This window comes from Heterocephalus glaber, unplaced genomic scaffold (genome assembly GCF_053883595.1).
Source record: "Heterocephalus glaber isolate CG9 unplaced genomic scaffold, H.glaber_assembly_v1.0 deba00000347, whole genome shotgun sequence".
NCBI lineage: Eukaryota > Metazoa > Chordata > Mammalia > Rodentia > Bathyergidae > Heterocephalus > Heterocephalus glaber.
This window is the reverse complement of record NW_028258143.1, coordinates 15,746,858-15,767,312: the sequence shown is the minus strand read 5'-3', so window position 1 is coordinate 15,767,312 and position 20,455 is coordinate 15,746,858. Positions and strand designations below refer to the sequence as shown.

General features: G+C 37.1%; 1 pseudogene; it reads right to left on the bottom strand.

Annotated features, from left to right (window-relative positions):
* Positions 1-18,715: 18,715 nt before the first annotated feature.
* Positions 18,716-19,458, bottom strand: LOC110344221 (large ribosomal subunit protein uL30 pseudogene; annotated as a pseudogene).
* Between the last annotated feature and the right edge of the window lie 997 nt (positions 19,459-20,455).

The following is a 20,455-nucleotide window of genomic DNA, read 5'->3' as shown; positions in this document are numbered from 1 at the left end:
AGCTAATCAGATCAACTGGAAGAACTGCCATAGATATTTGGTCAGAACTTGAAGATTCATTTATTACAACATATTAGCCAATATGTAAGTCCTCAGTAAATATCAAGTAAGTGTTTATCTCTGCTAGGCACAATTTCTGCAAAAATTCTGGAGCACAAAAGGAGCAGGTAACATGTATTAAAGCTAAAACATATGTATCTTGACCTCTCCAGCCTCAAACATCTATGATTTCTTCGATGCCTGGTACCAAAAACAAACAAAAAAAACCCAAACAAACCAAAAAAAATCTATGATTTCTTTCTCTTATTTTGAGCCTTCTTTCCTTTATAAACATCCTGGTTCCTTTCTCTAAAATTTTCACCAGGTTTTATCACATGTGATAATTTTAAGAAATGTCTACAAATTCTTTGGTATTCATCAAGGAAACATGGAATATAACTTATTTCCCCTTAATTGCAGGCTGTACTTGTGACTCATTCTAATAAATGGAATATAACAAAAATGATGATGTGTCACTTTGGTGATTAGGTCATAAAAGGCACAAAAGTATTATGCATAAGGAAAGATATTTATGTACTTGACAACAATAAAATTTGGAACTCCTATTTATTAAAACACATCATGAAGAAAGTGAAAAAAGCCAAAGAATATGAGAAGATATTTTCAACCATATCACTATGCAAAGGGCTTGTATGCACAATAAACACAGAGTTACAAATTGATGAAAAAAAACACAAAAGTCTGATCAATAAAAACAATGGGCTGAAGACTTAATTGGATATTTTATAAAAGAGAAAATCTAATAGCTAACAAATAAAATAAGATAACTTCATTAGTAATCAGGGAAATACAAATGAAACAACCATGTATAGCCATCAAATTGTATAAAATAAAAATCGGAGAAAGCCTTGTATTGGTGACAGTGAAAAGTATTGTCAATTGGAGTTCAAACTAGGCACACCCGGTGACTCAGAATTTGACTCCTAGTTAAATATACCATTTAAAACCTGGACCCAAGGGCACCAGGATACATGTCTGTAACTTTAGTGACAGCATAGATTTTATGTCCTAAACCTAGGGGAAGATTGTGTCAGTAGCAACATATGCTATATTGATAAAGTAGAGCAATGAAAATAAGCAAACTAAAGCAATACCCATCGACTTGGATTAATTATATCAATGTAATGTGGAGCTAAATAAACATGAAACTTAAAAATATATATAATGTTTAAGTCTATATTAAGTTCACAAAATGCAGAACCAAGCAGCAATATTGAGTGATTCTGTACAGAAAGCTGTGCCTTGCTGTGAGTTATTACATCTTGTGTAGAATAGTAGCTTGCATACTATGCTTTTCCGTGAGTAATTCCATTTTTTAAAACAGAAGTTTGCTTGATTTTGAGGCAAATTCTGAAACAAAATGATTTGGTAACTTGTATGTATGAATAACTCCCAGCTGAACAGTACAATCATAAGGCATAAACTGATAAATAAATTAATTGTGCTAAAAATGCCACCTATAAATTTATCAAGTTAAATCAGGGATATATAGATGCATGATATATCTAAATTCTGTTAGACAAAATTAGGCCTGTGAGCCTTTCAGACCACCAGACCAAACATAATGTAATCCCCTCACCTGAATCATATAAAAGAAGTGATACCCATGGGTGTGGCAGCACCACAATAACCTGTTTGTTCGTCAGACCACCTAGTGACCATGTCACCAGATTGACAGACCACGAACCCCAGCTCTCTGTCTCCAGGCTTCAGACCAATTATTTCCTTGCTTGATGCCCCCTCAAGCTTTGAACCAATTCTGCCTTCTGAAGCTCTCAACAAGTCCCTGGCTTTTCAGAGAAGAGCTGCCTGGTCAATAACCTTATCTAACCACCTGTGATGACTTTTCACATCTTTCTAGACTGTCCTGGCTTTCATTTCTTCCATTTTGAATTCTGCAACCACTGTTAACCCTTTCTTAGCCATTCTGTAATCTGTATGTTATTGCACAAAATGTTATGTGTGACTTGTATTACTAGTACTAATAATGGCTTAGGTTAAGATCTAAAATGTCCCCCAGGAGTTTTATGTTCAGAGGTTAAGTCAGGTTGGAAGGTGTAGGTCACTGGGGGAATGGCTTGCAATGGTGTATTCTTTTTTTATTATTATTAAATTCTTTTATCGGTACATTGTAGGTATACAACACAATTACATTTCTCATTGGGAATTGTACCTTTACATAATGCATCTTGGTTCTTATTTTTTCCCCATTCCTAGCCCTCCCTTCACCCCCTCCACCCTTCCCTATTTACAAAGACTTTATTTTCATTTTGTCCATTTCTCAGCATTTTTCCTTTCCCTTCTTTCCTTTCCTCTGCCCCTCCCACTATCCCTACCCCTTTGGACCTTTTCTTCCTATTTTACATTATTGATTATTCATTCTAATCATTGGTACATTTTAGGTATACAATATAATGACATTCATCATTGGAAATTTGCACCTTTACATAATCTCTCTTGGTTCTAATTTTTCACCCTTGCCCAGCCCTCCCTTCAACCTCACCATTCCTCTCTATTTACAAAGATTTTGTTCCTATTTTTCCATTTTCTCAGATTAATCCTATTCCCTTCTATCCTTTCACCTAGCCCTCCCACTTCTTTCCCCTTTACGCCTTTTCTTCCTATTTCACATGACCTATTATACATTTAGTCCTTATTTACACTTTCAGTTTCTCGCACCAGAGAAACTATTCAGTATTTATACATGTGTGTCATATTTATTTCACTTAAGAGTATCACCTCAATATGCATCCACTTAGCTATAAATGTCTATAATTTCTCATTTTTTATGGCTGCGTAGTACTCCATTTTATTTTTTTTTTAAACCCCACATTTTCTTTATCTAGTCTCCAGTTGATGGGCATTTGGGCTGCTTCCAAGTTTTAGCTATTACAAACTGCGCTGCTATGAACATGGGTGCACATATATCACTGTGGTATGATTCTTTTAATTCTTTGGGGAAGATCCCCAGCAGTAGAATAGCAGGGTCAAATGGGACTTCCAGTTCTAGTTCTTTGAGGTATCTCCATATTGATTTCCACAGTACTTACACCAGTCTACACTCCCACCAGCAGTGGAGCAGGGTTCCTCTTTCCCCACAGCCACGCCAGAATTTGTTATTGGTTGATTTCATGATAGCAGCCATTCTTTCTGGAGTGAAGTGGAATCTCAGCATTGTTTTCATTTGCATCTCTCGAATGACCAGTGATGTTGAACATGTTTTCATGTATTGATTTGGTATTTCTACTTCTTTGTGTGAGAAATGTCTGTTCATTTCAGATGCCCATTTTTTGATTGGGTCTTTAAATCTGGGAGGTCTGATCTTTTTAAGTTCTTTATAGATTTGAGATAGTAGACCTTTGTCTGAGGAAGAGCAGGTAAAGATTTTTTCCCACATTGTGGGTTGTCTCTTCACACTGCTGGTGGTTTCTCTTGCTGTGCAAAAGCCTTTTAATAAGAAGAGATCCCACTTGTTGGTTGTTTGTGCTAGTTCATAGACAACTGAGGTTTTGTTCATAAAATCTTCTACACTGATGTCTTCAAGGGTTCTACCTAACCTCTGTTCCAACTGGTTCAGAGTTTCTATTTTAATATTTAGATCTTTAATCCATTTTGATTTTAGTTTAGTGCATGGTGAAAGATATAGGTCTAGTTTTAATCTTTGGCAAGTTGAAGCCCAATTTTTCCAGCACCATTTATTAAAGAGGCTATCTTTCCTCCAGTGAGGGTGTTTGGCTCCTTTACCAAAGATGAGATGGGGGAGTGTATCTGGCAGTGTTTCTGCATCTTCTAATGTGTTCCACTGGTCCTCAGGTCTGTTTCTTTGCCAGTACCATGCTGTTTTTATCACAGTAGCTTTGTAGTAGAGTTGCAGGTTGGGGATTGTGATACCCCCTGCCATGTCTCTGTTACCTAGAATTGCTTTTGCTATTCAGGGTCTCTTCTTCTTCCAAATGAATTTTTGGATTGTTTTCTTAAGGTCCTTGGAGTATGCTGCTGGGATCTCAATTGGAATTGCATTAAATCTATATAACAGTTTTGGAAGCATGGCCATTTTCACTATATTAATCCTTCCTACCCAGGAGCAGGGGATGTCTGTCCATTTTCTGATATCATCTTCAATCTCTCTTTTCAGAGTGCCATAGTTTTCAGAGAAGAGGTCTTTGATTTCTTTCGTTAGGTTGATTCCTAGGTATTTCAGTTTTTAGGATGCTACTGTGAAAGGAATTATTTGCCCTATTTCTCTCTCAGTGAGTCTGTCATTTGTTTAGAGGAAATCTATTGATTTTTGTGTGTTGATCTTGTAAACAGCTACTTGACTGAATTTGGTTATTAAGTCTAGAAGACTTTTGGTGGAGTTCTTGGGGTCTTTGATATAGAGTATCATGTCATCTGCAAATAATGACAGTTTGACTTCTTCATTTCCTATCTTTATTCCTTTTATTTCTTTCTCTTGTCTAATTGCCGTGGCTAATGTTTCCAGAACTACATTGAACAAGAGTGGTGATAATGGACATCCTTGTCTTGTTCCTGATTTTAGTGTGAAGGATTTCAGTTTTTGACCATTTAGTATGATATTGGCTGTTGGTTTTTCATAGATGGCTTCTATCAGTTTGAGGTAGAGACCATCTATTCCAATTTTTTGTAGGGTTTTTATCATAAATGCATGTTGGATTTTGTCAAATGCTTTTTCTGCATCTATGGAGATAATAGTATGGTTTTTTTCCTTGGCTCTATTGATATAGAGTATTACATTGATTGATTTGCATATATTGAACCATCCCTGCATCCCTGGGATGAATCCCACTTGATCAGGGTGGATGATCTTCTGCATTCTGCTTGCTATTATATTATTAAGGATTATTGCATCTATGTTCATTAGTGAGATTGGCCTATAGTTCTTTTTTTGGGTTGGGTCTTTCTGTGCTTTGGGGATCAAGGTGATGCTTGCTTCCAGGAATGAATTTGGGAGTATTGCTTCCCTTTCAATTTCATTGAAGAGTTTAAACAGTAGTGGCAGCAGTTCCTCTCCAAATGTCTTGCAGAATTCAGCAGTGAAGCCATCAGGGCCCGGGCTTTTCTTAGGTGATAAGTTTTTAATTAGATTTTCAATTTCATTGGTTGATATTGGGTTGTTCAGAATTTTTAGGTCTTCTTCGTTCAACTTTGGTCATTCATATGTATCTAGGAATCTGTCCATTTCTTCTGTGTTGTCCATCTTACTGGCGTATAGGTTCTGGAAGTAGGTATTGATGATGCTCTGGATTTCTGCTGGGTCTGTTGTAATTTCACCCTTTTCATTCCTAATTGCATGGATTTGGGTCTTTTCTTTCCTTTTTCTGAGAAGGTTGGCTAAGGGTTTGTCAATTTTGTTGATTCTTTCGAAGAACCAGCTCTTGACTTCATTGATTTTTTGTATCTTTCTCTTAGCCTCCATTGCATTGATTTCTCCTGTGATCTTTATAATTTCCTCCCTTGTATGAGTTCTAGGGTTGTCCTGTTCTTCTTTTTCTAGAAGCATGAGGTTCAGCATCAGGTTGTTTATTTGGGCTCGTTCTGTTTTCCTAATATGCATATTCACTGCTATGAATTTCCCTCATAAGACTGCTTTCATAGTTTCCCATAGATTCCAATATGTTGTATTGTCATTGTCATTTAATTGAAGGAACTGTCTGATTTCTTCTTTAATTTCCTCCATGACCCACTGGTTATTCAGAAGTGTGTTGTTCAATTTCCATGTGTTTATGAAATTTTTTTAGTTTCTTTTGCTATGGGTCTCCAATTTCATCTCACTATGGTCTGATATTATACAGGGGATAACTTCAATTCCTTTGCACTTACTTAAACATGTTCTATGTGTGAGTATGTGGTCTATTTTGGAGAATGACCTATGTGCAGCTGAGAAGAATGTGTATTCTGATTTTGCAGGGTAGAAAACTCTGTAAACATCTGTTAAGTTCATTTGTTCAACAGTTCGATTGAGTTCTAGTATTTCATTACTTATTTTTAGTCTAGTTGATCTATCTATTTGTGACAGTAGGGTGTTGAGGTCCCCCACTACAATTGTATTAGTGCATATATGACTTTTCATGTCCGTTAGCATTTGTTTTATATAGTTGGGTGCACTAGTGTTTGGTGCATAGATATTTATGATTGTCATCTCTTCCTCTTGGATTCTTCCCTTTACAAGGATGTAGTGTCCTTCTTCATCTCTCTTAATCAGTGTTCATTTGAAATCTACTTGATCCGCCAAAAGGATAGCTGCTGTTGCTTTTTTTTTCAGGTTCCCGTCACATGGAGTATTGTTTTCCACCCTTTAACTTTCAGTCTATGAGTTTCCTTTTGAATTAAGTGTGTTTCTTGTATGCAGCATATTGTTGGATTTTGCTTCTTGCCCCATTCTGCCAGTCTATGTCTTTTGATTGCTGAATTGAGACCATTAACGTTGATGGTTATAACTGAAACACATTGACTTGTCATTGTCATGACTTTTTCTTTTTGTTGGGTTCCCCCTCCTTACATTTAATTTCTTGACATGCCAGATGGGTTCATTCTGCTTTGCTTCCTGGGGTTGTGATGCTCAATATCTGTTCCTAGGATATTGTGTAAAATTCTTTGGAGTGCTGGTTTGATATTCACAAAGTTCCTAAGGTGCTCTTTGTCATGAAAGTATCTTATTTCTCCATCCATTTTGAAAGATAGTTTTGTAGGGTACATCAATCTGGGTTGAAGGCTGTTTTCTTTTAGAGCTTGGAATACTTCACTCCAAGCTCCTCTTGCCTTGATGGTCTGTGTTGAGAAGCCTGCTGTGATTCTGATGGACTTTCCTTTGTATGTGATTTCTTTCTTTTCTCTCACTGCTTGTAGAACTTTGTTGTTCTGTTGCGTTTCTGGAATCTTAACAATTCTATGCCTATGTGTAGATTTTTTTTGATCAAGGCTATTTGGAGTCCTATATGCCTCACTTATCTGTATGTCAAGCTCTTTTGCCCTGCTTGGGAAGTTTTCTGCCATTATTTCTCTGAAGAGATTTTTTATGTCATCTGCACTCTCTCCTGTTTCTTCATTGAGCCCAATCAGTCATATGTTATTCTTCTTTGCATCATCTAGCAGCTGCTGGATTGATTTCTCATGTTCCCTTATAATTTTGAAGCAATTTTTCTTTTCCTGGTCACTAATTGCAATCTTATCTTCTATATCTGAAATTCTGTCCTCACATTGGCTCATTCTGCTGTGTAGACTTTCAATGGAGTTTTTCATGTCCTGGAAATCTATTTGCATCTGTTTAACGGACTCCATTTTTTTCCTATGCTGGGATTCTGTGATGTTCTTGAGCTCCTCTCTAGATTTATTAATCATGTCTTGTACTAGGGGCACAATTTCTCCTGTTATCTGAGAAATTATTTCTGATTTCGTTTTTTCCATTCCCCTTTTGTTGCCAGTTCAGTGAGTCCAGGTGGTTGAGTATCAGAGTGTTCCATCTCATTTCCCTTTGGGGTTGCTGTAGGTGATCTGGAAGTCTAGTTTTGAGACTTATTGTTTTCTCATTTTGACTAGGGGGGTGGGAGGGGCTGTTGGCACCTGCATGGATTACCTCCTCTGAGCTGGGAGAGGTGGGACAGGGGCTGGGAGCAGCTGTAGGGATGGTGGCCCCAAAGCCCTTTCCTGTGGGCTGGGAGCAGCGGGAGGAATGAAGGCTGGGAAGCCCTTTCCTCTGGTCCAGGAGCAGTGGGATGGCATCTCAGAAGCCCCTACCTCTGGGCCAGGAGTGGTGGGAGGGATAGTGGCCTGGAAGCCCCTTCCTCTGGGCCAGGAGCAGTGGGACGGTGGCTCAGAAGCCCCTACCTCGGGGCTGGGAGCAGCGGGACTAAGTACTGTGGTCTAGTGATCTGGTGTCCTCTGCATCTTTGTAGTGTGGAACCAGGTGGCTGCCTGTCTGCAGGGTGCTGATTCGGCATGTTCCCCGTGACTCTGGACCTCGGTAGGACATCCGCAGACCTGCCTGTCTGCAGCGGGCTGTTTCGGTGTGTTCAGTGCGACTCTGGACCTTGGTAGAGTGTGCGCAGACCTGCCTGTCTGCAGAGGGCTGATTTGGCGTGTTCAGCGTGACTCGGGACCTAGGTAGGGTGACTTTTACTTTTTTAAATAAGCTTTGGCACTGCTTTTTTGCTCATCATGTTCAATTCTTTTTCAAGACAAGAAGAGCCTGGAATCTTGTTCCAGAAGGAGAGGTAGGTGAGCAACCCAAGACTTGGTAATGTTTATTTGGTGAGCTACTTTTGGAAGGAGCTACCCGATAACAAAACCACTTTATTTTTCCGCTCAGTAGAGCAAAGTAATAATAAAAGTTAAATAATATTACACCAGGCTGCAATTATAGTCATAAGTACAATTGGTATATGTTGATTTATAAATAATAACTCAGCATATGGCCAAACGGGCTGGCATCTCGTGTTCTTGGTTTGCTATGGCTTGCTGTAGGAATCTATTCACATTATTTTCTAGAGTGAATAAAAAATACATTTATCCATCAAGTTGAATACATGCACAATGGTGAGGAAAATTTCTACCGTGGAACAAGTATATAATCACTCAATAGCATTCCTTCATGCTTATTCCTCTCATAGCCAAGGAAGTAAGGGCCCTGAGAGTTCTAGTGACAGCTTAAAGATAAAGTGGCTTAAGGAAGCACTGGAAATGGAACAATTTTTTTCCAGTCTCTGAACCTATGAATAATCTCATTTTGATATCATTACAGAAAGTATGGGACTCTGATTGAATTAGATTTGTGGCCTAGGTAACAATACAGATTTCAGTTTAAGGAAATTTGTAAAGCTTTTTTGTTTTCCTTTTTTTGCCAAAAGGCATGATCTTTGTTACTTGATCTTAAAAATGATACTCAGGTTTGAAAGCTTAGACATTATAGGAAACTCTTCTCATTACATTGAAAAAGAATTTTAAGCAGTTTTGACATGCATTGAGCCTCTGAATCAATTACTCTGGCCTTCTTTCTCTGAATGGCAAATTTCAGTAGCAGAGGTGAATTGCTTCCTGTAAGGTTTTACTCCAAATTTGTTTTAGCAAGATTTACACATGTGCTTTCTCCAGGCTGACAACTCCTCCTTCCTGAGAATTCATAGGAAGAAGATTAATAGTATAAGCAATGGGTAAGATCATGTGCATAAAACAGTAACAGAAAATATTTGAGTTTGAAAAGTAAGGACTTTTTCCCCTTCCAAAGAAATTTTGTAAAAACCAATAATGTCTTACTACAAAACAACATAAAAACATTTTACCAACAATAGCATAAATAGGTCATCCTGTTTATTGTTAGCATTGCCCTGACCTGCTCACACAAGAATTATCTAAAAGAAAAATCCAGCCCATTATCTATGTACAAAGAATTTGAATAAAGAACACTTCAAGTGTTTAATTTAACCTCTTTTTCCAATAAACCAGCATGCTTCCTGGTAAAAGTAATTCTGGTGACCTGTAGTTTAAACAGAACTAAAAGGTTTTCCCAATCTCTCCTAAACCTTGCTGATGCTGAAGTTCAATGGGAACTTCTTAGAGGAGATTGCAATATAAAGCCCTTCTCAATTATATTTCATCAGAAAACTTTTTGAAATCATTCCACATCTTTTGGAATTAATACTAGAGAGAGATTAATTTAGAAAATGCTGAGTTTTCAAACCTCAGGAGAAATGATTTTTTTCCTCTGATCTTATTTTTTAAGCTGCTGCCTCAAACAGAGGAAGGGGCAAATACTTTGGAAATTATTTTCACTATTAATCCTTTAATATGATTCCCTGAAGAAGTAAGTAATGTCTTCTCGCTAGCCCAAACACCATCATGACTTTTAGGGCTTGCTTTTTGCATAATTTCTGGTTAAACACTATTCTTAATTTGATGTGCTGATTCATCAGTGTAATATTTTCTTTTCTAAAATTATTTCTCAAATAGTGATATTTTCATATTCAGAGGGTCACTCCCACCTCATAAATTATTTTAAAGGTGGTGTTGTATATATAATTGTCAAGAGCCTTTTATGAAAAGACAATAAAAGGATCCTCTAAAAGAATTGGGTTAGAATCTGAATAAAAAGCCAAAATCCTATTGTATACTACTATTCTTAAGAGATAGTAATGAGATGGATATTGTCTATTAGGTGTCATTTCATAAAGTTATATTTGGCAGAGCAGAGGTAGAATTGGAGGTGGTTGTTTGACAGCCTCTATCATAATAGAGCATAAAATAAAAGTATGATCTTACATTTCCTTTAGATTTATCAAATCCTATCTGTTATGGCTGTGTCAAAGCTTCAAGTGGTCACAGGTGGGGCTTTTTCAGAGGTGGCTGGATCTAGAATGTGTGGTGCTTAGATTCACAGTGCAATGCTAGGCTCAAGTGCACTAGATTAAGGGTGTGAATGCTACCCGCCCTAAGTAGACTTGATAAGATAAAATGGGCAGAAAGACACTGCCAAGGTCTCTTGATTGCTTACTTTTGCTGTCTTCTGTCTGCCATGAACTGTTTCTCCTCTGTGACGCCTGTCTGCCATGTCACCCTGCCTTGGAGGCAGCCAATTATAGACTGAAAGCTGTATAAACTGTGAGCTAAATAAACCTTTCCTGCTTTAACTTTGGGAGGCAGGTATTTTGCCTCAGCAATGAGAAAAATTGCTAAGACATCATCATTTCAAAGAATTGGCTATAATAATGTACTGTATGGTACAGGGTGAAATAATTTGAATAGTGATATTGATAAAGTATTTGGCATATAGTCAACCCTCAATAAAATGTTGATTTCCTGAAAAATTAAAATCTTATGAAGAACTAGATTTACTCTTGTACCCCAGAAGGGTCCTTTGCTAAATTGGGAAAGTTCATTTAAAAGATTGTTGGTTCCACAAGGACAGACTTGACATGCACTGAAAAAGGTGGTTTTAATTAAAGCTATGATGCTTCATCATAGCTTTGTTTATTGCCTCTTGGATCTGATTTATGAAGAGCAAGGGATGAATAAATTTTTAAATGTGAAACTTGGTTGGAAAAATTAGAGAGAAATTAATTTTAAACTGTAACCAGGAGCATAAACATATTTGTGTCTGTCTGGAACCAAATATAAACTTGGTTTCCACATATAGGAAGCCAGGGCTGTTTGGCAACGATGCTGACGGATCTACTTTTCTGAGAGTGTGACACCAGAACATCTGGTTGACAAACTAAATTGTAAGTATTTCCTGCTGACTCAGCCCATATATATGATATGAAAACTCCTAGCAATGAAAGTAGCACTCATCCATTTTCACCATCTTCATAACTTTTAGCCAAGTGTGACCACTTTGACTTTCTATAATGTTTAAAATGTCAAAGCTCTCTGAGATTTATAAAACATTGACTGCTTGTGGCCAATGTTTAGATACTGAGTCCCAGGCAAAATAATTAAACATGCAAAAATTATGTAAAGAAAGTTCTAGGTTATAATGTTAAAAATTTATTGGTACATGTGCACACATGTGACTCTTTTTTGTGTTTGTGTATAATAAATGAAGCATAGCAGTCAAGATACTGGATCCTTACTACTAGAGGAAGTCTCTAGTAGAGAGACTTAGGCTTTTGCCTTCAATTTTGTCTCTCTGGTGTTAGAAGAAATCCCACCCCCCTCCACTTCCCTAACTTCCCTGTTCTCCTCCCCTCTCCTCTCCTTTCTTTTCTTTTCTGTTCTGGGAATTGAACTCAGGGTCTTTACACTGAGCTACATCCCTAGTCCCAGTCCACTTTTTAAGAAAAAATTTATTTTGAGACAAGTTCTTGCTAAGTTACCCAGGCTAGTTTCAAACTTGCAATATTCCTACCTCAGACTCTCAGAGTGCTAGGATCACAGGAGTCCACCACCATGCCCAGCTAAGAAGAAGTATTTCTGAAGTATCATCACTGAGGTGTTCTGCTCTCGACTGTATAATTATACCTGGACCTCCAAAGTACACTATCTCTAAGCATCCTAAGGGAAATTCTATTAATGAGCCTTTCTTTCCAGCTGTTGTCTTCAAGAGTGCTTCTTAATCAGCTTTGTGTTTTCAGTGCTGAGTATACTGTAGGTGTTCAGCAAACATTTGTTACATGAATGAATGAATGAATGAATGAATGAATGAATTGCTGTGAGGTGAGAGAATGGTCAATCTATTCTACATGATTGCAACTGCTTTCCCCATTAAGCCTAGAGTGTGGTGCTCCTCAAATCACATGGTGATCATATAGTTCATGAGGCACTTTGCATCTGAGTTTCTAAAAATATCAATTGAGGAGTTTTGAAAATTGTCAATTTCTACTGAAACAGACACTCCAAAGTTCCGCCCTAGAATCCTTCCTTGTTAGCAATCCCTCAGGTGGCCCTCATTCTCATTGGCATTGGCAAACTCTGCCTTAGTTGTTAAGTACTTCAACTTCCCATCTTTCTACAAAAATAAGACCTTAGGCTCACAAAGGCTTCACTAATGAAACAACTTGCAGACTTATCATTCTCAGTGTTAGATTTTCTATATTTGATTTCACCAGAAGAACAAGAGACAGTGATTATACACCTTTAATATCCTTCAGGTGAGAATCATTAGCAGCTGAGATTTGTAAAAAAATCCTGAGTAAAATTTCTGGTTTCTGTTTTAATAGAAAAATTACCAAATAGTGGAAAATGAAACAACTTAAAAGCTCAATATTTTAAAAAAATGTATTTAACATAACAAAAGGAAATTCCTTGTTATATATAAGTATTTGTCCCAAAATTATTTTGCTTCTTTTTAAAAATCAAAGAAATACAAATATATAACCAAAAAATCAGGAAGAAGTGCTTAAAATGGAAAACTCTGTCTCTTCTTAGAGAATATTCTTTTAGTTATTTCTTCTTTTAGGTTTGATGGTTACTTCCACTAGTTTAGATGTGTTTATCTAAAATAAAAAACCCAACAAAAGTGGCTTCAGTAATTTATTTATTACCTCCCTTCAAAAGAATATGTAGGTTATTCTAGCTCTTATTCAGAAGCTGAATGATGAAAAAGATTTAGTCTCTTTTCCAGTTTTTCTGTGCTTAACTCATTCTTTTCATTAATTTGCTTGTTACCTCATGGTTACATTACTTCTCCACTCCATTGTCCTGCTTATGTTCCAGGGAGGAAGAAGCACAAAGAAGTCTTTCTTATATCAGATATTTACTAGGAAACCAACCACGTTTTTTTTGGAAGCTGAGGGTAGACTTCCTCTCATATCTCAAATGACTACAATTAGTGGGGGCAATCTTTACTTAAAGGAGCTTGTTAAACTGGGCACTCCACTAGGACTTCTTAAACATAGAAGAGGCTACCCTAATAGCCTAATTTTCCATTGGTCAATTCATTCATTTCCTTTAGGGAGCATTTCTCTTAGAATTTTTTAATGGTAGTCGGTGTTTCTCTTGGGATTAAAAAGTCAGATGGCCAACTCATAACCATAGGGCAAGTGTGTGTGTGTGTGTGTGTGTGTGTGTGTGTGTGTGCATGAACATACACACATGTGAGCCTCTGTGTCTGCATACATATGGAAAGCACTGGATAATGTGGATTGATGACTAGTATTGTAGCCAGTAGATATAGCTTCAGTTACTATCCCCTCTTTCAGGGGTTCTTTCCCATTTTCTTTTCCTTGATGCTCAGTCTGGAATTTCTGTTGGTTATTTTGAGTCTGATGGGTAATTTTCTGTAGATTATAGTCTCCTGTTTCTTCTGCTTCCTGTAAAATTTTACTGACCCAAAGAATTCCATCTTTTTCCTACATTTTTGAAATTTCTTGACATTTCTTATTTGCTGAGCATCTCTTCTTATTCCTTTTGTGTTTGCTTTCAATTCTGTCACTTTCATTTTACTGGTGTCTAAGAGTGAGGTGACATGAAAGATTTTCTGCCAATTTTCATTTTGAAGTCAGCATTTTCTCAAATTCTTTTAAATCATACTACTTTCCTTCTCTCACAACAGGTTATAATTGTGGATATGGAAACATGTTTTCTTTTTTCCCCCTTTCTCTGAGACTTTATTTTTTAATTTTTTAAATTAATTAAGTTTATTGGTACATTTTAACTATATGTAATGATCATATTCATCTTAGGGAATTTGTACCTGTACATGATATATCTGGATTCTCATTTTTTCCCATTCCACTACCCTCACTTCAATCCCTTTTTTCTCCTACTTATTTTCAAAAGCTTGGTTTCCATTTTTTCTTCTTTTCTCACTTTTTTTCCTTTCTCTTCCTTCTTTACTCTCAACCCCCTTCCCCAGTTCCCTACTCATTTGAACGTTTTCTTTCCATTTCACAATATGGATTATATATTTTGGTCCTCATTTATACTTTCTGTTTCTCATATGATAGAAACAATGTGTCATTTACGTGTCTGATTTATTTCACTTAAGAGTATGGTCTCTTTCTGCATCTACTGAGATGATCATGTGGTTTTTTTGTCCTTGATTCTGTTAATATAGTGTATTACATTTATTGATTTATGGATGTTGAACCATCCTTGCATCCCTGGGATAAATCTGACTTGGTCAGGGTGTATGATCTTCTTGATGAAACTCTGTATTCTATTTGCCAGTATCTTGTTGAGGATTTTTGCATCTATGTTCATTAGGGAGATTAGTCTGTAGTTCTCTTTTTGGGTTGGGTCTTTCCTTGGTTTGGGGATCAAAGTAACACTTGCTTCCAGGAATGAATTTGGAAGCCTTGCTTCCCTTTCAATTTCCTTGATGAGTTTAAAGAGTAATGGCATTAGTTCTTCTTTAAATGTCTTGTAGAATTCAGCAGTGAACCCATCAGGACCTGGGCTTTTCTTTGTTGGTAAGTTTTTTATTGCATTTTCAATTTCACTCATTGTAATTGGGGTGTTTAGAATTTCTATATCTTCTTCATTTAATTTTGGCAATTCATATGTACCTAGGAATCTGTCCATTTCTTCTGTGTTTTCCATTTTATTAGAGTACAGGTTTTCAAAGTAGGTATTAATGATTCTCTGAATTTCTGCTGGATCTGTTGTGGCTTCACCTTTTTCATTCTTAATTGCATGGATTTGAGCCTTTTCTTTCCTTTTTTTTGATAAGGTTGGCTAAAGGTTTATCAATTTTATTCTACCACATCCAACACCCATTCATGATAAAAATGCTACAGAAAATTGGAATAGAAGGTCTTTATCTCAACCTGATTAAGGCTATCTATGAAAAACCAACAGCCAACGTCATACTAAATGGTCAAAAACTGAAAACCTTCATGCTAAAATCAGGAACAAGACAAGGATGCCCACTATCACCACTCCTGTTCAATATTGTTCTGGAAACATTAGCCTTAGCAATTGGAAAAGAGAAAGAAATAAAAAGAATAAAGATAGGAAACGAAGAAGTTAAACTGTCATTATTTGCTGATGATATGGTACTTTACATAGAAGATCCAAAAAACTCAGTTAAAAGTCTTCTAGACCTAATTGACAGATTCAGGAAAGTAGCTGGATACAAGATCAACACTCAAAAAACAGTAGCCTTCTTATACGCAAATAGCAGACCCATTGAGAGAGAAATTTGGGAAATAATTCCTTTTACAATAGCATCTAAAAAAATTAAATATCTAGGAATCACCCTAACAAAGGAAGCAAAAGACCTCTACACTGAAAACTACAGCTCTCTGAAAAAGAAGATGGAAGGGGATATAACAAAATGGAAAGATATCCTTTGTTCCTGGGTAGGAAGAACCAATATAATGAAAATGGCCATACTTCCAAAACTACTATATAGATTTAATGCAATGACGATTGAAATTCCAACAATATACTTCACAGAACTAGAGAAAACAATCCAAAAATTCATTTGGAAGCAGAAGAAACCTAGAATAGCAAAAGCAATTCTAGGAAACAGAGACATGGCTGGGGGTATCACAATCCCCAGCTTGAAACTATACTACAAAACTACTGTGAAAAAACAACAAGGTACTGGCAAAGAAACAGACCTAAGGATCAGTGAAATAGATTAGAAGATGCAGAAACAACTTCAGACATACTCAGCCACCTCATCTTTGACAAAGGAGCCAATCACCCTCACTAGAGGAAAGATAGCCTATTTAATAAATGGTTCTGGAAAAACTGGATTTCAACCTGCCAAAGATTAAAACTAGACCCATGCCTATCACTGCACACTAAACTAAGATTGAAGTGGATTAAAGATCTAAATATTAAGACAGAAACACTAAACTTGCTGGAAGTTAAATTAGGTAGAATTCTTGAAAATATTGCCATAGGAAAAGACTTTATGAACAAATCTTCAGTAGCATGGGAGCTAGCATAAAGAATCAACAACTGGGATCTCATCTCATTAAAAAGCTTCCACATTGCAAGAGAAACCACAAACAGAGCTAAGAGACAAACTACAATGTGGGAAGAAATTTTTAGTAGCTGTACCTCGGACAAAGGTCTACTATCGAGAATATATAAAGAAGTGAAAAAAGTCAGACTCCCCAAATTCAAAGACCCAATTCAAAAAAGGACATCCAAAATGAACAGACATTTCTCAGACAAAGAAGTAAAAACAGCAAATAAATATATGAAAAAATGTTCAACATTACTGGTCATTCAAGAGATGCAGATGAAAACAACACTGAGATTCCACCTCACCCTACAAGGAATGGGTGCTTTCAAGAAATCAACCAATAACAAATGCTGGTGGGGGTGTGGAGAGAAAGGAATACTTCTCCATTGTTGGTGGGAATGTAGACTGGTGCAACCACTGTGGAAATCAGTATGGAGATACCTCAAAGAACTAGGACTCCAGGTCCCATTTGACACAGCTATTCCCCTACTGGGAATCTTCCCCAAAGAATTAAAAGAATCATACCACAGTGATATATGTGCACCTATGTTTATAGCGGCACAGTTTGTAATAGCTAAAGCTTGGAAACAGCCCAAGTACCCATTGACTGGAAACTGGATAAAGAAGATGTATTTTTTTATAAAATGGAGTACTAATCAGCCATAAAGAATGAGAAACTAGAGACATTTATACCTAAATGGATGCATATTGAGGCCATACTCTTAATTGAAATAAATAGGACACACATGTGTAAATACCAAATAGTTTCTCTGGTGTGAGAAAATGAAAGTGTAAATAAGGATGAAAATGATTAAAATGAATAATTGATAATTAAAAATATGAAAAGATCCATGGGTTTGGGGATAGCGGGAGGGGAATGGGAAAGGGAAAGGAAAAATTATGAGAAATATAAAAAATGGAATCAAAGTCTGTGTAAATAGGGAAGGGTGGAGGGGGTGAAAGGTGCACAGGTAATGGGAGAAAAAATAAGAACTAAGATACATCATGTTATGGTACAAACACCCAATGATAAATGCAAATGTATTTTATACCTAAAATGTACCAATAAAAAAAAGAGTATGGTCTCAAGGTGCAACCATTTTGCTAGAAATGTCTCAAGCTCATCCTTCTTTATAGCGGAGCAGTACTTCTTTGTATAAAAAAAACCCCACATCTTCTTTATCCATTCATCAGTTGATAGGAATTTGGGTTGTTTCTAAAATTTAGCTATTACAAACTGTGCTACTATGAACATGGGTGTGCATATATTGCTGTGGTATGATGCTTTTAATTCTTTGGGAAGATACCAAGAAGGGGAATAGCTGGGTTATTTGGAACCTCTAGTTCTAGTTTTTTGAGAAATCTCCACACTGATTTCCACATTGCTTGCACCAGTCTACACTGCCACCAACAGGGAGAAAGGTTCCTTTCTCCTCAGAATTTGTCATTTGTTGATTTCTTGATAACAGCCATTCTTTCTGGAGTGAGGTGAAATCTCAGTGTTGTTTTCATTTGCATCTCTCGAATGACCAGTGATGTTGAACATTTTTTCATATATTTATTTGCTGTTTCTACTTCTTCATCTGAGAAGTATCTGTTCATTCAGTCCATTTTGGTTGCTATAGTAAGATACCTGGGGCTGGGAATACATAAAGAACAGAGGCTTATTTCCCTCATAAGTTTGGGAAGGTCAGGGAGGGGTGCTGGCATCTGCTTGGCTCTGGTGAGGAGCACATATGGATGGCACCACAGCAGCAGGACTCTACACGGAAGGGAAGATTGCATCATGAGACAGGAAGGAAAAGAATGCGGAAAAGGCTTTCTCTTTTATAACAACCAACTTTCTCAAGAATAAATTCTCCTATGAGAACTGCATTAATTCCTTTTGAGGGCAGCACCTCTAATGACCCAACCACCTTTTATTAGGCCCTCCCTCTTGAAGATTCAGTGCCTTACCTCAGACCATGCTTTTAACATCTTCGGGGGACACACTTCAACCACATGTAAACCATGGTGGATCTTTTCCATAGATTCAATATCCTTACCTTTTTTTCAATTCTGGATAATCTGACTTTTCATTTTTTTAATTCCAATCCACTTATTGTCTTAATAGAAATTTCTTTAATGATCCTTAGCCCATAGCTGACCCATGTCCGTCCATTTAGCCTTCTCTCCTCCCTCCTTCCCTCTTTCTCTCCCCCCCCTCCGTTTCTTTCCTCCCTCCATCTTTCTTTTTCTCTTTCATTCATCCTTCTTTCACAGTTTGAGAGAACTGTTGACACATTACTTCTTCCTTCTAATAAGCCGGCTGATCTGGTCTTCCCTGTTGCCAGTGCCTACACCTTCTACAGAATGGGTGGTCCTTTCTCTTCATTCTACTTCTAGGTAATTTGATAATTTGAAGGGGCACAGAAAGTTATCTGCTTCTTTGAGGTGTTTTCCAACTGAGTAGCTCTCATGAATCAGATCATCCATTCTGATGAAACCCTACTTACCAATAGATTGAGCAATCAAAGTATTATCTGTCAAGGCCATCCAATTCTTAATGATTAATTATTAATTCATTTACTGACTTTAGATTTGGGTACCTCCTTGTGATATATAATTCCCCCTCCACATTTTCAGCATTTAATCAAATCCCGGTTAAGCTTAACAAAGTTGCCCATTGAAGACTTAATGAAGGTGAAGAAAACTGTAACACCTTTTGTTCTTTTGGGCTTACACCATTGATACCTCTGATTCCAATGACGAATGCCAATGAGGGTTAATTTCTGCAGGAGCATAGAAGTTGCCAGTATTTCTTTACATACTAGCCCTTTGAATCTCAGTTCTGTACATCTACCTATATTCGTGGTGATAGTGCCTAGCTTTTCTATGGATAAGCATCCTTCTTGCCTTTCAAAACATGTTCAGGGCAAACATCTTCGTCAGATGCTTGATCTTCAGCTCTGTGAAATTCCTTCACTTTTTTGACTGGGTTCTGATGTGGCAGGAACTTTCTTTTTCTTCTCTTTGGCACTTCCCATGGTTCCAGCCAGAAAAGAGGCTCTGTTGCATTTCTTAATAATCATTCTATTGTCAAAACAAGCTAAATTGCTCATTTTTCTCTGCAACATGCCCTGTTGTGTCATGACTCAAAGTTTTGTCTCATTTGCTTCAAATGAAGTCCCACTGTCCTCACCAGCCACAGCTGTAGTTCCCTGCTGGGTTACCCCAACATCCACAAAGGGCCTGTGAAGGTCCATTTTCTTTAGGGGTTGTCTTCTCTCTTCTGTGTTCCAATGTCTCCTTGTATTTTATAGCATTTGCTTCATCTTTATAAAATGTTTGTTTCCTTCTCAATTAATTTTGAGGACTGTAAAAAACAGAGACTATCTCTTCGTCTTACTACCATATTCCTAACTCAAGCCCACCACACAATTTGTGCTTCATAAATGTTCAAATTAGTGGTTGCATTTAAATTTCCTTTTTGTCCAGTTACATTTCTGTTCCAACATAAGATAGTTCTCCAAGCAAAGGGAATAAGTTTCAGCATGTTTGTAGCTCTGCTTCTGAGTTACATGAAAATACCATCAGAGGCATCATAGAAAAACTGCACCATTCACCTCCATCCCCTGGTGATGTTGCTCCATCACTGCTGTTATTTCACTACCTTGACCTTTATTGGAAAAATACAAGGGAACCCCATCAATCTTTACCTCCTTTATTTAATCTACATGCACTGGTCACATTTGCTTATTAAAGTACAGAAAGAATAATTTTTTTATGGGTCCTAGAGTCATGGAAATGTTGAGCTTCATGGCACCTTAGAAATTAACTAGAATGAACATTTCATCCACGGATCAGGAAAGTCTGTGACCCAAGAGAAGAGAAATGGCTTCTCAGGCCCATGAAGTAGGTCTGTGGTAAAATTAGAATTAAACTTCGATCTCCAGATACCAACTGGGTGCATTTTCTAGTTTGTGAAGATGCATTCACTCACACAACCACACACAAACACACACGTACACACCCACACATACA